At 39.5% G+C, this 12,514-nt stretch overlaps 1 protein-coding gene across 1 annotated transcript in view; it reads right to left on the reverse strand.

Annotated features, from left to right (window-relative positions):
• PARD3B (par-3 family cell polarity regulator beta) overlaps positions 1-12,514 on the reverse strand; it is a 569,932-nt gene that overhangs the window by 73,859 nt on the left and 483,559 nt on the right. The window lies entirely within an intron of this gene.

Here is a 12,514-nt window from a genome sequence, read left to right on the forward strand (position 1 = left end):
ATTTTTCATTTAGCTAGGTCTTCATAAGCCATAATTTGGTAAATAAACGCATATAGCATACCATGCTAGCTAGGGTTTCTTTTTTTTACAATTTCACTTCAGTTTCAAAAGAATCACATATGGCATATACATCAAATGTTATTTAGGGCTCTTTGTGGGTTTCGTTATACAAGTACTCGTTTAGCGTCATTTAGCAACTGTTCGCAGTTACAATGGTGATGAAAAAGTAACTTTACAACTAATCCTTGCATTTAAGACCTTTGCAGGTCTGTAATGCAAAGGAAAGCTGAAGTAAGATGATAAGCACAGTTGCAGTTTCACTTAGTGACCACTTTGCTTAATGACTGAGTTGCTGGTTGGTCCCAATTGTGGTCGCTAAATGAGGACTACCTGTAAATCATTACAGAACGTAACCTATATCACCATTTAGGCTATCTGGAGAATGGTACAATCATAGCAGAGTCCTTTTCTACTCTGACTTCAAGTTCTTTCTCCTTAAAGAAATTATTTTTCAGCAGCACATTAAACCAGCTTCTTGACATAAAAACAATTATTCATGTGCCCCAAGGGGTTGGTAGAAATGACTTGGTTACTACATAGGACCCCCTTGTCTTTTTCTGCAACTCTTTGCCCGAGTGCTGCGACTTCTCCTCCCTCCTTTATCTGTCACCTAACAAATCTTGCTAATAGTTGCAGAAGGTTTGTTGAAAGAGCTATGGTATGGCTGGTAAAATGAAAGGCACTGTGATGTTTATCTGCATGATTGGTAGCAAGTCCAAGATTAATGTTGAGCTTGAGCTATATGCATGAACAAGAAGGCAAAAAAGGAAAAAAAAAGTTAGCTGGCCAAGATTTACATTTCCTGTCTTCTGTGGGTTTAAATGTAAAGTTATTAAACTAATTTGATTCACAGTGACATTGGTGGATACCACATACATTTCCTACATCTGCCCAAATGTAGGGGTTATATGAAGAAGAAACAACGACCATTTTTGTAAGGGATGAAAGAGGCCTTGTTGGATAGTTCAACGAATTCCACGCACACGGAATATAACAAAGCGCTTCAATGTGCATAGCAGATGTTAATGAATTTTTAATAAAATAATGCATCCCTTGTTTCACAGCACAATAGAGAGGATACCGCCAACCCCCCACATCTCCTGTGTTCACCTACATGTGACACATAGGGATGTAAAAGCATTTCGCTGTGGACCTTGATAGGAGCAATTTCAGTTTTTCACTCTCAGTGGATCCATGGGAATAAGGTAGGGAAACAAGCCTTCATCCTACCTCAAAGAGCAAAAGAAAAAAGAAATCTGACCCATTTTTGTAAATGTGCACACTTTATGTCTTTTTCTTGCTTTTCACAGCACAAATGCTGCAAGTCTCCTGGCACTGTAGGGCTTGCTACTGAAATGGCTTCTTCTTTCTGATGTATTCTTAGTATAACCAGGTGACATTCTACAAAAATAAACAAGCCCCCTACCCCAAATTAATCAACTGGATTATATCTGGATATTTTATTAAAAATCCTGACATAAATCTGCCAAAATGGAAATCTATCATGCAGAGCAGGCAGTAAAATGGATTTGCACATCCTGAGTAATATATTTGGATGTGACGCCTTACAAATGTGCACAACAGCCTTGTTTAATAACCTTTACTCGAGTCATACATTTCCTTACATGGACATTCTTCCTGCCTGGAAACTTTGCAACACTTGAAGCAAGCACATCTGATCACGATTTCACAGTTCACACAACTTTTATCAAGGCAGTTTATGCAGTTCCTGTTATTATGAATCAGTGTCTTCATTTTCAGACATCATACTTAACTGACTGCTTACGGTATGATGGCATAACAAGTTGTTTACGCTGGCGATTTCTCAGGTGCATCAGAGCTCCTCTGAGAAATCCTTTGCAGGACAATTGTGAGATTACATGGCCCACAGTCTTAAATTCAGCACTAAGGCCCATATAAAAATTGACTGTGTTACATCAGATTGTATGGCATGTTGGCAAACCAACCTTAACTTAATTGCAGGGCAAAGCTATCAGGTTCCATACTAGGAACTAATTTCTGAGTGGGGTGTAGAGAGAGGGAGCTAGATTTGTCTGATAAAGACAATTCTTTGCACTATACCTTCACTGCACCCCCCCACCCCCCCAAAAACCAGACCATAGACTTTGAGGGATTTTGCTCAATCAGGATTGACAACAATATAATTAAAAGGATTTAAGCTTAATTGGGGATAGAAATATGAACTGTGTAACAAAAAATGAACTTCAAGTCCCAGGCAATGTGAAATGATTGTGATATCCAATCCTTTAGCAGTTCTGAATTTCAGCTTGCCTCCTGACAATTACATGAATATATGAACTACATTCAGAGTCACCAGATGAATTCAATCAGGGCCAGGCAAATATCGCATACATAATCTATTAGTTTACCCCAAAGGAACCAAAGCATTGAATTCAAACAAAATGAAGTCATCAGTAATAATAATGATAAAAAAGAAACTTATAAGGCAATATTAAAAAACCCACCATTTTCTCACATTCATAAGAAAAAAAATCATACTGATTGCAACCTATTCTCCCATCTGACTATATATACATATATTTAAAAATATGTGTTTGATCAGATAGCCATTCTAAGGCAGAATTATGAAAAAAGAAAACAGATTTTAGGTGCACAGGAAGAATAAATGCTTGTCCTAGAAAAAGCAATCAGAAGTTACAAAAGAAGTGCAAAATTTTATGCCAACTTGAAAACTTGGCATAATACAATATGATAAGAATTACCATTGGAATCTGTCAGTGAGACTTGTAATCACTATTTAATTTAGGAACTGGCTGAATGGGGGAATGTTCTGTGCTTCCCCCTGCTCCGAGCTGCATCTGAGAACTACCCTTAATACTTGCTATCTGTCAGCCTTGCAAGGTAGACCAGACAGGAAGCATGGCTAATGGGCTAATTCTACTTCATTGTAAGGTTACATTAAGAGAATCTTGCAAGTCTGAAAGTACATTTCTCCCCCCTCACCTTTACAGCCCAAGAAACTATGGAGGGTCCCTTCTGAGCCACTTGCTCTTCCCACATTCCTGCTGCAGGTAACCTGCCTCTTGTCTGACCGTTCCCTTGGCTGTGTCTCTTCTCCTTGTCTCCCAAGGTCATTCCCACATATAATTACAGTATCAAAGCGATGGGAACAGACCATAGTCAACTAAACCTCATTGCTTAACTCATCAAATCCAGAATCTGTATCCACCCACCCATACAGCCACCCCATATGACTGGTGTCACCAATAGACTGAATATCTGAAGGCAAAGGGGAAACAAGAACAAGTATATATGGGATAGCATGCTAGAGAGAACGATATACTCAATTCTGGCTTTTGAGCACCAGCTGAGTAAGGGTGGGGTAGCTACAGCTTCTAATATAAAGCTCATTAGAAACAAAGTTTGTTGACTTTGAAGTGGGCTGTATATTCCTAGTATTTGTAAACAGTTAAATTATAAAATGCTATGATATTTATAAGACCTAACATAAAAGATAATAAAAACCATATAACCACATTAATAACAAACATAAAACCAAATCAGTCAAACTAAAAGTGCATGCTACTGTACTAGTGGCATGCAGAACACAGATGTCCATCTCCAAAGGCTGGATAGCAAGGCAGATCTTAACCGCTTTCTGTAAAATAACTAAAACAGGGACTGTCTGGTTCCTCCCATTGTTCCATAAAGAACATCAGTCAGAGTGGCAACGGGGAAGCAGGGTTTCTGGCCCTACCAAATTCTCTTTCTGTGCTGGGGACAGGCTGGCCAGGGTCAGCTTGGAGGAGATGGTCCTGTAAATATCCTGTTTCCATACCCTGTAACCTATATAGGTTAATGCCAGCCTCTTATATTGTACTCAGAAACTTAATGGAAGCCGCGGCAGCGCCTATAAAATAGGCAGAACATTCCTGAACCATCGCCTACTACGTTCTACATCAACTGCAATTTCCAAATAGTCTCCAAAGGCAGCTCCAAGTACAAAACATTGCAGTAATCCAATCTAGAGCTAATGAGGGCATGCCTGACTGTTACCAGAGTCTCTCTCTCTCCAAAAAGGCCCCAACTGGTACACCAGATGAAACTGGGCAAAGATATCCATGGAGCTGTGAGCATACCAATGTGAATTTGGATGGGCTTCATTAATACCTAATATATTCTCAAGGAAAGAATGATGAAGAAGAAGGAGAAGGAGAAGAAGATATTAAATTTAAATGCTGCCCAACTCCTGCAACTCTGGGCAGTATATTCCATTCATAATATACAGAAGTCTGCAAATGTCTCAGACTTAGTCCAATCAGGATCCTTCAAGATCTGTATGATATATTATCTTTTGCTAAGCATGCAAAAGAAGGTATGATTTAATGTTTATTCTTTCAGGGAAACAGCCAACACAGGAGAAAAGGTACTTAACCCTGCTGTATTATTAGATGTCATTGTCTTCTAAAACGTTGAGAACCTGCTGAAATAGTCACTTTGGCAATGGCATTTTCTTTTATAATGCTGAGGCTTTTCTTTCATATTACTACTCAGCATCAGTGGTATACAATGTATGTTGCTGGCTGCTCCTGTTTCCTAAAGACCTGAGAAATGAATAAAGGCTGGAGAGAATCACCATTCTGATGGAAGTTAAACACTCTAGAGTCTAGACTCTATTGCATGTAATAACATCAGACAGGGGCCTTAGTTTAGGATGCTTAGACCTTGGACTGATCCCACCTTCTGGGCTGGGCACTGAATTCTCCTGACATCAAAGGAAAGAGCATCAAAGGATATCCTGTTCCACTGAAGACTTTCTTAGGCAACAAGGCCTTCCTGAATTTGCATTTCTATGTTTGTCCTCTGGTCACATCTGCTGCTTTTGTCCAATGGTCCCTGAATCATCTGACATTACCTGAACCCCAGCTTTGAGGATCACAGAATTGCTAGAAACCCCTTTATTGCTAATACTACAGCTCTTAGGATGTCTAGCCTCTTTTTCAGCAAACAGCTGCAACTCATATACTGACTATCTCAGCTTCCATGGTTTGAGCCCCACTGCATCAGACCTGTTACAAGAGATACTAGGAGACACTGACTCACCTCAGACATTTATAGAATAAGGACACCGTAGGAGTTTGACTCAGCCCTATTATCTTCCAGGGAGTCAACAGCGGGATCCCAGTCACTCCCTTTGAATATAACACAGTGGATTTTCTGTTTATCATTCCAGGAGTAACCTGCAAGTTCAACCTTCAGTGCCACCCAAAAATCTGTATTCAAGCTGCAGGGAAGGAATGTAGTGGTGGCATCACTAAAACCCAGCCAATGCTTTTTGGGTAGAACAGCTCTAATGTAGTAATGGCTGTGCAAAATAGGAAGGCTGTGCTTTGAAGAGCATGTGAGAATACAATCTTAGACTTTGGGCATTAGGAAAACTGCTGAAAGGAAAGCAGGTGGGTGGAGCTAATAGCAGAGAAAAGGTCTTTTTGTTCAGCTGCTGTCTTCTGAGTGCTAAATGTGGTTCATAAATATGGGGATGGGGAAAGGGAAAAGGGGAAAAACTCTGAAAGAGAAACTCAGAAAACTGGTGTGCTTAATTCTTTGCCATAACTGCTGTCAGCAGGATGTGAAAATGTATTTCAGTAACTAAGAGAACAATAAAGCTTTAGAAATGGAAACTCTAGACTTTGCAGAACAAAATTATGGGTGAAAGATGATTCAGGCAGAGTCACAAAGTCAGACATTCCTGAAAGTGGAAATTGACAAAAAGTAACCTTATGTCTCATTCTATGCATGAACACAAATGAGGGAGAGAGATGATTTTTCAATGATACATTTATAAACAGAAGTTCTAACATGTACCATAAAAAAAACATCAACCAGATCACTAGCTAGTTTTATACTTAAATCCTTGCTGTTTTTTAATTATGCAACTTGTGCCCTTTTAACTATGCAGATTTAAAGCATCACAAATGCTTCTGCCCAAATCATTAAAGACCTCTAAAGCAACACATGCCTATCCTTTGTTTCGCACCGATTCCATTACCGCTGGCTCTCTAGCCATTGTCTGATGTGCTCCATTGCTCAGAGCTTTCTGGGGAAGGAAATCATTCTCCACAGCGTCAGACAGGGCACTCAGGAGCCATTACAAAGATGGCTCGTCTCACCATTCCTTAGTAAGACCAGGGGGTTCCACAGGATGACCAGCTCTGGCTACTGGAAAGTCACACCATTGGATTCTATAGATCTTTGAGAGAAGATCATTTATGTATCATTTTTTCCAGACAAACACACAATTAACTTCTTCACGGAAGCTATTTCCTCTCATTACCTCTATCTGATGTCCTTGATTCTGTAACCTACAGGTCTTTATAGACTTCTTCTGGACTGTGAATAGGACAAGCCTGCTTAACAGTTGAAACGGAGCAGTGATCAGAACCTCTGCTATTACAGTAGGAAAAACACCTTACTCCACTGAAGGCAACATTTGAAGCTGGTGGAAGAAATGTTAAAATTTTAACCTTGACAGACTATCAAGCACAGAATAAAAGATGATATAATTGGGGGCAAATTAGGTGTTTCTGGTCATATGTATAAAAAAGATTTATTTGACAAATGGCATTATGGTTGCTGAAAGGTTCTTAGACACAAGGCAGGAAAGAGCTTAAGATTTTCATTTTGAAAATAATGAAAAAATGAACTTTAAGTTAGTTAACTGCTTGTCTGAGCATCTAGTATATTCTGTTCTAGAATATGAATGTCTGAACCAGAGGATTACAGAACTCAGTTACTGACAACAATTGATGTTTTCTCAGTTTATGCACAGTAACAAATAATGACACAGAAATCGCCAAATTTGTTCCTTATTTTTTTTTTTGATTTCCCAGGAAATATTTTGATTTGTTTTTATAAACATAAAGCATTTGTTTTTTGAAAAATGGAATTATCTCTTCTTTTTGTTGTTGTTTTGGCATCACTGGGAAATCCAATAATAGAGGGCAATCTATATGTGATAACTTCTTTAGAATACCCAGAGCAGAATATTTGGGGTATTGCTTTCTTCTGGCACCTCTTCTTGCAGAATTCATTCTCTCTCTCCTTCTCTCTCTGTGTATGCTGAGAAAAAGCAGCTGGCATATTTGTAACATACAGGTCACACCACTACAGAGTGCAGATTTTCAACCTCTCACTCAATTTACAACAACTGTAACAATTCAACTAAGCTAACACTGAATGTTAAATTATTGCAGGGGATAGCGGCTGCTGTTGTTGCAGTCTTCCTTGTTTCTCAGACTTAAGAATTTACTTAAAAGAATATATTATTTATTCCCATGTATATAAGAGTGGTATTTCAGGCTTAGTGCCTATTACATTAATAAACAATTAACAATGGGGTAACTTCAAGAAATGTCTATCATCTGGCTTCAGAATGTAAAAGACTGAAGCATACAGAAGGGTTATTAAGCTATTCTGAGTTACAGTGCCTTAGAAAAATTGCACTGCACCAGATTTCCACACTCAGATTTTATGGACTGAAAATTAGGCTTTTGATGGGTGCAGAGAATCTCTAAAACCTTCACTCGCCTTAGTGAACGTTTATGTTCCTTCACTCAACTTTTACTGGTAACCCTATAATGCTGCTAATTTGGTGTCATTTTAGCTGATCTTCTGTATAATATGATCCCAGTCCGTTTGAGATTGTTGCATATATCACCCCCATCCAGCAAATTGTTTCCTTAAAGGTGCAGAACAGATCACTTGATGTCCTACTTTCCATCTCTATTCTGCTGCTGTTACGTATCTAAAAGGGATAAGGCTGGATTTACCACAGGGCATTCCCTTTGGGCCTGTCCAGGCCTACTGCCTACCGCATTGCTTCCAGTGGCTCTAAAACGTTCTGTGCCTTTTGGTATAGGTACATATAGATAATGCAGATTCTTCCTGTTCAGTTCTCCGTCCTCTTTTCTCTTGCCTGTTGTTCATCCCTCTCTCTCCCTGCTGTGGCTTGCCTTTTGTCAACTAATTATTTTTGAGATTTAGTAAATAAAGATCAAACTATATATTTTTTGCTAGCTGATCTGAGTGGTGCGTGTGCTTGTTCTGATCTGGATGTAGGGATTGGCTGGGAGTATGCCAGCTGCAGACTACATGAGAAATTACCCACAGTAATTATCCAACAGGGTTCACATAGTGAATGTGCGCATATCCAGCTATGCATACTAAGGAATGGGGAAGCCCATTATGTTGCCCTCATTACAAGAGAAGAAAGGGAGTTATGTCACCACTGAAATGCTCTCTGAATTGCCATGCTTCTAGTCACAGTTGTCTACCAGTAGTAATCGTATTTTCCTCCTGATCCAGTTCTAGTAGGGCTACCACCTATGGGCTGCAAAAGTATGGATAACACCTAGCTGGAAGCAGAGATGCAGGAAAACTCCTTTAACACTTTACCCCCTTTTAGTGGTTGCCCAGATAGATCCATGCATTTTAGTATCACGTTGCCTTGCACGTTCCACCAAAACTAATCAACTGCATACCGCTATCTGAATGAGAGATCATTATCTTATGTCTTGGGGTATATTCCTTCTTTGTTCCTCCTGTTTACCTTTTCATGACTCTTTCATGCAGCTTTGGGTAAAAACCATTGGAAAAGAATATTTTCACAAGATGGCAGGGAGGAGCACTCCCACCACCCAGTTTGGCTTTGCTGGTGTTCAGCGTCTGACATTTTGTGACTCAACCGACACCATTTTGCCAGGATTGTCTATCAGTAGCTTCTTCTCTGTGGGCCTTTGATTTTTTCCGAGCATTGAGATCTTCTTATGTGTCCAAAATATTTAAGCTCTAGCTTCATTTATACATTTGTACAATTTATTTTACCACCTGAAACCAACCAGATTCTAGGTGGCATACAGAAATTAAGTGTTAAAGGTCATCCATTTTTCTTTGTTCAGCCTTTTTGATGGTAATAATCAAAATCATAATCATAATCACATTACAACTGGGAAAACCATGGCTTTGACAATGCTGTGTGTACCTTTATTGTCTGGGTGACATCTCTGAACTTTAATATTTTGTCTAGTCATGTCACAGTCTTTTTCCTAAGTAGTAGATGCCTCTTTATTTCATGGTTACAATTACCATCCTTGTGAATCTTTGAGCCTAGAAAGATACAGTCCATTACTACTTCAACTGCTTCTCCATCTATTTGTATTGTATGGACCTTAGTATTTTGGTTTTTAAAATACTGAGCAGTAGACTTCTGCACTCATTCCTTTAAACTTCAGCAAGGGATTCTTTAAGTCTCTCTTTCTTCCAGCCAGCAAAGTGGTATCATCAACCACCATGAGGTTGTTCATTCTTCTTCTGAAAAGTTTAATTCCAGTTTGTATTTCATCTAGTCCATAATTTCTCATGATACATTCTGCATGTTAGTTAAATAAAGTAACAGTATACAATCCTGGCATGCCCCTTTGCCAATTTTGAATCATTTGGTTTCTCCATAATGTGTTTTCTGTTGCTTCTTGGTCATCATACAAATTCTTCAACAAGCGGATAAGTGGCTTGGTACAACCATGAGTTTAAGGGCTATCCACAATTTGTTATGGTCTACCTGGTCAAAAGCCATAGTAAAATTAATAAAGCAAAAACAATTGCCTTTGGCTGTTCCATTACCCATCAGGTTTATTTATTTATTTATTCAATTTATATAGCCTCCCATCTCAGATCAGTGACTCTGGGTAGCTAACAATCATAAAAACAGTTAAACAAGTAAAATAGTACAAAATAAATTAAATACAAATAGCAGCCAAGAGATATTAAAATCCATCAGTGTCAGCACAACAAGGAAACAGGACCCTTCACACACTTGGGACCCCAGGCCTGGGCACACAGCCAGGTCTTCAAGGCCTTCTGAAAAGCCAGCAGGGCCAATGCCATCCTAATCTTGGGAGGGAGGATATTCCAGAAGGGAGACGCTACAGCAGAAAAGGTGCATCTTCTGGCCGCCGCCAACCAGCATTCCTTGGTTAATGGGGCCTGGAGCATGCCTATCCTGCCGGACTGGATTGATGCTAGCAATGTGATTTCAGGTACCTCTGCCTCTTCTGCATCCATCTTATACATTTGGGAATTCCTGTTCCTGTATTGTTGAAGTCTGGATTCAAAATAGCATGAGAGAGAAGCATGGTGGTTTGATAATTTGAGTGTTCTTTTTGGTGTGGGGGAGGTTATTGGGGGGAAAAAATGAACTTTTCCAGGCAACTGGCCACTGCTCTGTTTTCCATACCTGCTTCCAAACCACATTTGGCACTTTAACTATATCATCTTCCAAAATGTTAAACAGTTCAGTTGGTATTTCATGAGCTCCTGTAGCTTTGTTCTCAGCAATATATTCTAAAGACCATTTAGCTTCATTCTCCAAAATGTCTGGTGCTAGTCTTTGCACATATCATTCATTTTGGAATATTTTTGGATATCTTTGGCATATTTGCATCATCTATACTTTCTCCAGTAGATCTTTTCCTTCTTTATCTCTTATTGTACCCATCTTTGCATAAAGAGATCTCTTAATTTCTGATATATATATATATATCAGAAGTTTTTCCAGAGACTAAAACAATACAGATTTCAAGTTAAAGATAAGAGAAATAGAGAAAAGTAATAGAAAAGTGAAAAAGAAATAAAGAAAAAGAGATAGAAAAGAAGGAAAAAAGAGAAAGAACAATAAGAAAAAATAATAAAGAAGTGGCTTCCGATCTTCTTAACAGCAGTTATAAGTACTGTGGAGTCCTTGGTGCTCTCTGAGCTTGGTTGTTTGCCTGCAGACGTTTCCTTACCCGGCTAGGTAACATCATCAGTGCCAGTGAGGGTGGGGTTTGCTCCCTGTTTATATGCAGTAGCTTGCCCTGCCAGTGTTGGTGGGGGTGTGGTTTTCTCCTTGGTAGTTCCTTGATTGGGGTATTGTTTTCTGCTTGATTGTTTGTCTGGTGTTAATCCCTGCTTATCTGGGTGTTGCTTGCTGGACAGGCTGTGCTCTGGTCCATCAAACTGAAAATAGATAGTGAGGCAAAGGTTGATGAGGTCCATGATTCTGGGTATTTTGATCTTAAGTGTATTTGGCTAGGTCAGGTTTGTTGTGTAGTATTGTGTAGTACTGCTGCCATGGATTCTTTAGCTAGTTCTGGATCTATGGATGTAAAGAGTGCTGTGACATTGAATGAAACTATAATTTAATATTCTATTTTTAGGTCTTTATTTTTTCTGGAGGTGCTGTCACAGGGAGTTGATAGAAATATTCACTCCCCTATGTGAGATGTCCAAGCTTTTTTGTAAGTTCTTTGCCTATATTGTATGTTGGGGTCCCTGGTAATGATACAATTGGATGAAGAGTTATGTCCGGTTTGTGTTAAGCTAAGAAGGAAACAAAAAGACCAGAACACATCCTCTCCAGCAACCAACACCTTTCGGGAGAGATGGGGGGGTGATAGAAATTTGAAAAAGAAACAAACAAACAAACTACCAAGGAGAAAACCACACCCCACCAACACTGGCAGGGCAAGCTGCTGTATAAAAACAGGGAGCAAATCCCACACCCACTAGCACAGATGATGTTACCTAGTTGGGTAATGAAATGCCTGCAGGCAAACAACCAAGCTCAGAGAGCACCAAGGGCTCCACAGTTCAACCCTGAGCTACAAATATTCTCTTCCATTGGAAGTTATAAGTACCTTTATATTTTACCCTCTCTAAAGTTACATCAAAGTTTCCTTCTTTCCATGATCTACCCTTTCTAACCATCAAATACCAGTTCATTTTTTTTAGCAAAAAATCCATAAGGGGTTTCCAGTCAAAATTCTGTAGTTTTTCCATGTAATTTTGTGTCCTTCCCATTCAGTTATTATCCTCAGTTTCATTGCATTGGTTATTTAGTTATAACTCCCCATCTTTTCTTGCTGTTCCCTGAAACTCAGCATTTAGTCGGGCAAATGTTCCTTTATTTCTGTTGCCTTTTACTTTCTAGCAAGCCTCATGTGGCGCAGAGTGGTAGGCGGCAGTATTGCATCCGAAACTCTCCCCATGGCCCAAGTTCGATCCCAGCGGAAGCTGGATTCTCGGGTAGCCAGCTCAGGTCGACTCAGCCTCCCATCCTTCCGAGGTCGGTAAAATGAGCACCCAGCTTGCTGGGGAAGGTGACGACTGGGGAAGGCGATGGCAAACCACCCCACTATAGTCTGCCAAGAAAACGTCATGAAAGTGGCGTCCCTCCAAAGGGTCAGACATGACTTGGTGCTTGCACAGGGGACCAAACATGACATGACATTTACTTTCTACCTTTTCCAGCTCAGTGTATCGGCAGATAATCATTTATTCTTCTTTTGCTTTTAGCAGACTGGGATTTTTTCTTTTTTGCCTCATCTTTAATAATGTCATGAATTTCAGTCCAGAGTTTTGCAGACACTCTGTTTAT

This window comes from Candoia aspera, chromosome 1, assembly GCF_035149785.1.
Source record: "Candoia aspera isolate rCanAsp1 chromosome 1, rCanAsp1.hap2, whole genome shotgun sequence".
In the NCBI taxonomy this organism is placed as follows: domain Eukaryota; kingdom Metazoa; phylum Chordata; class Lepidosauria; order Squamata; family Boidae; genus Candoia; species Candoia aspera.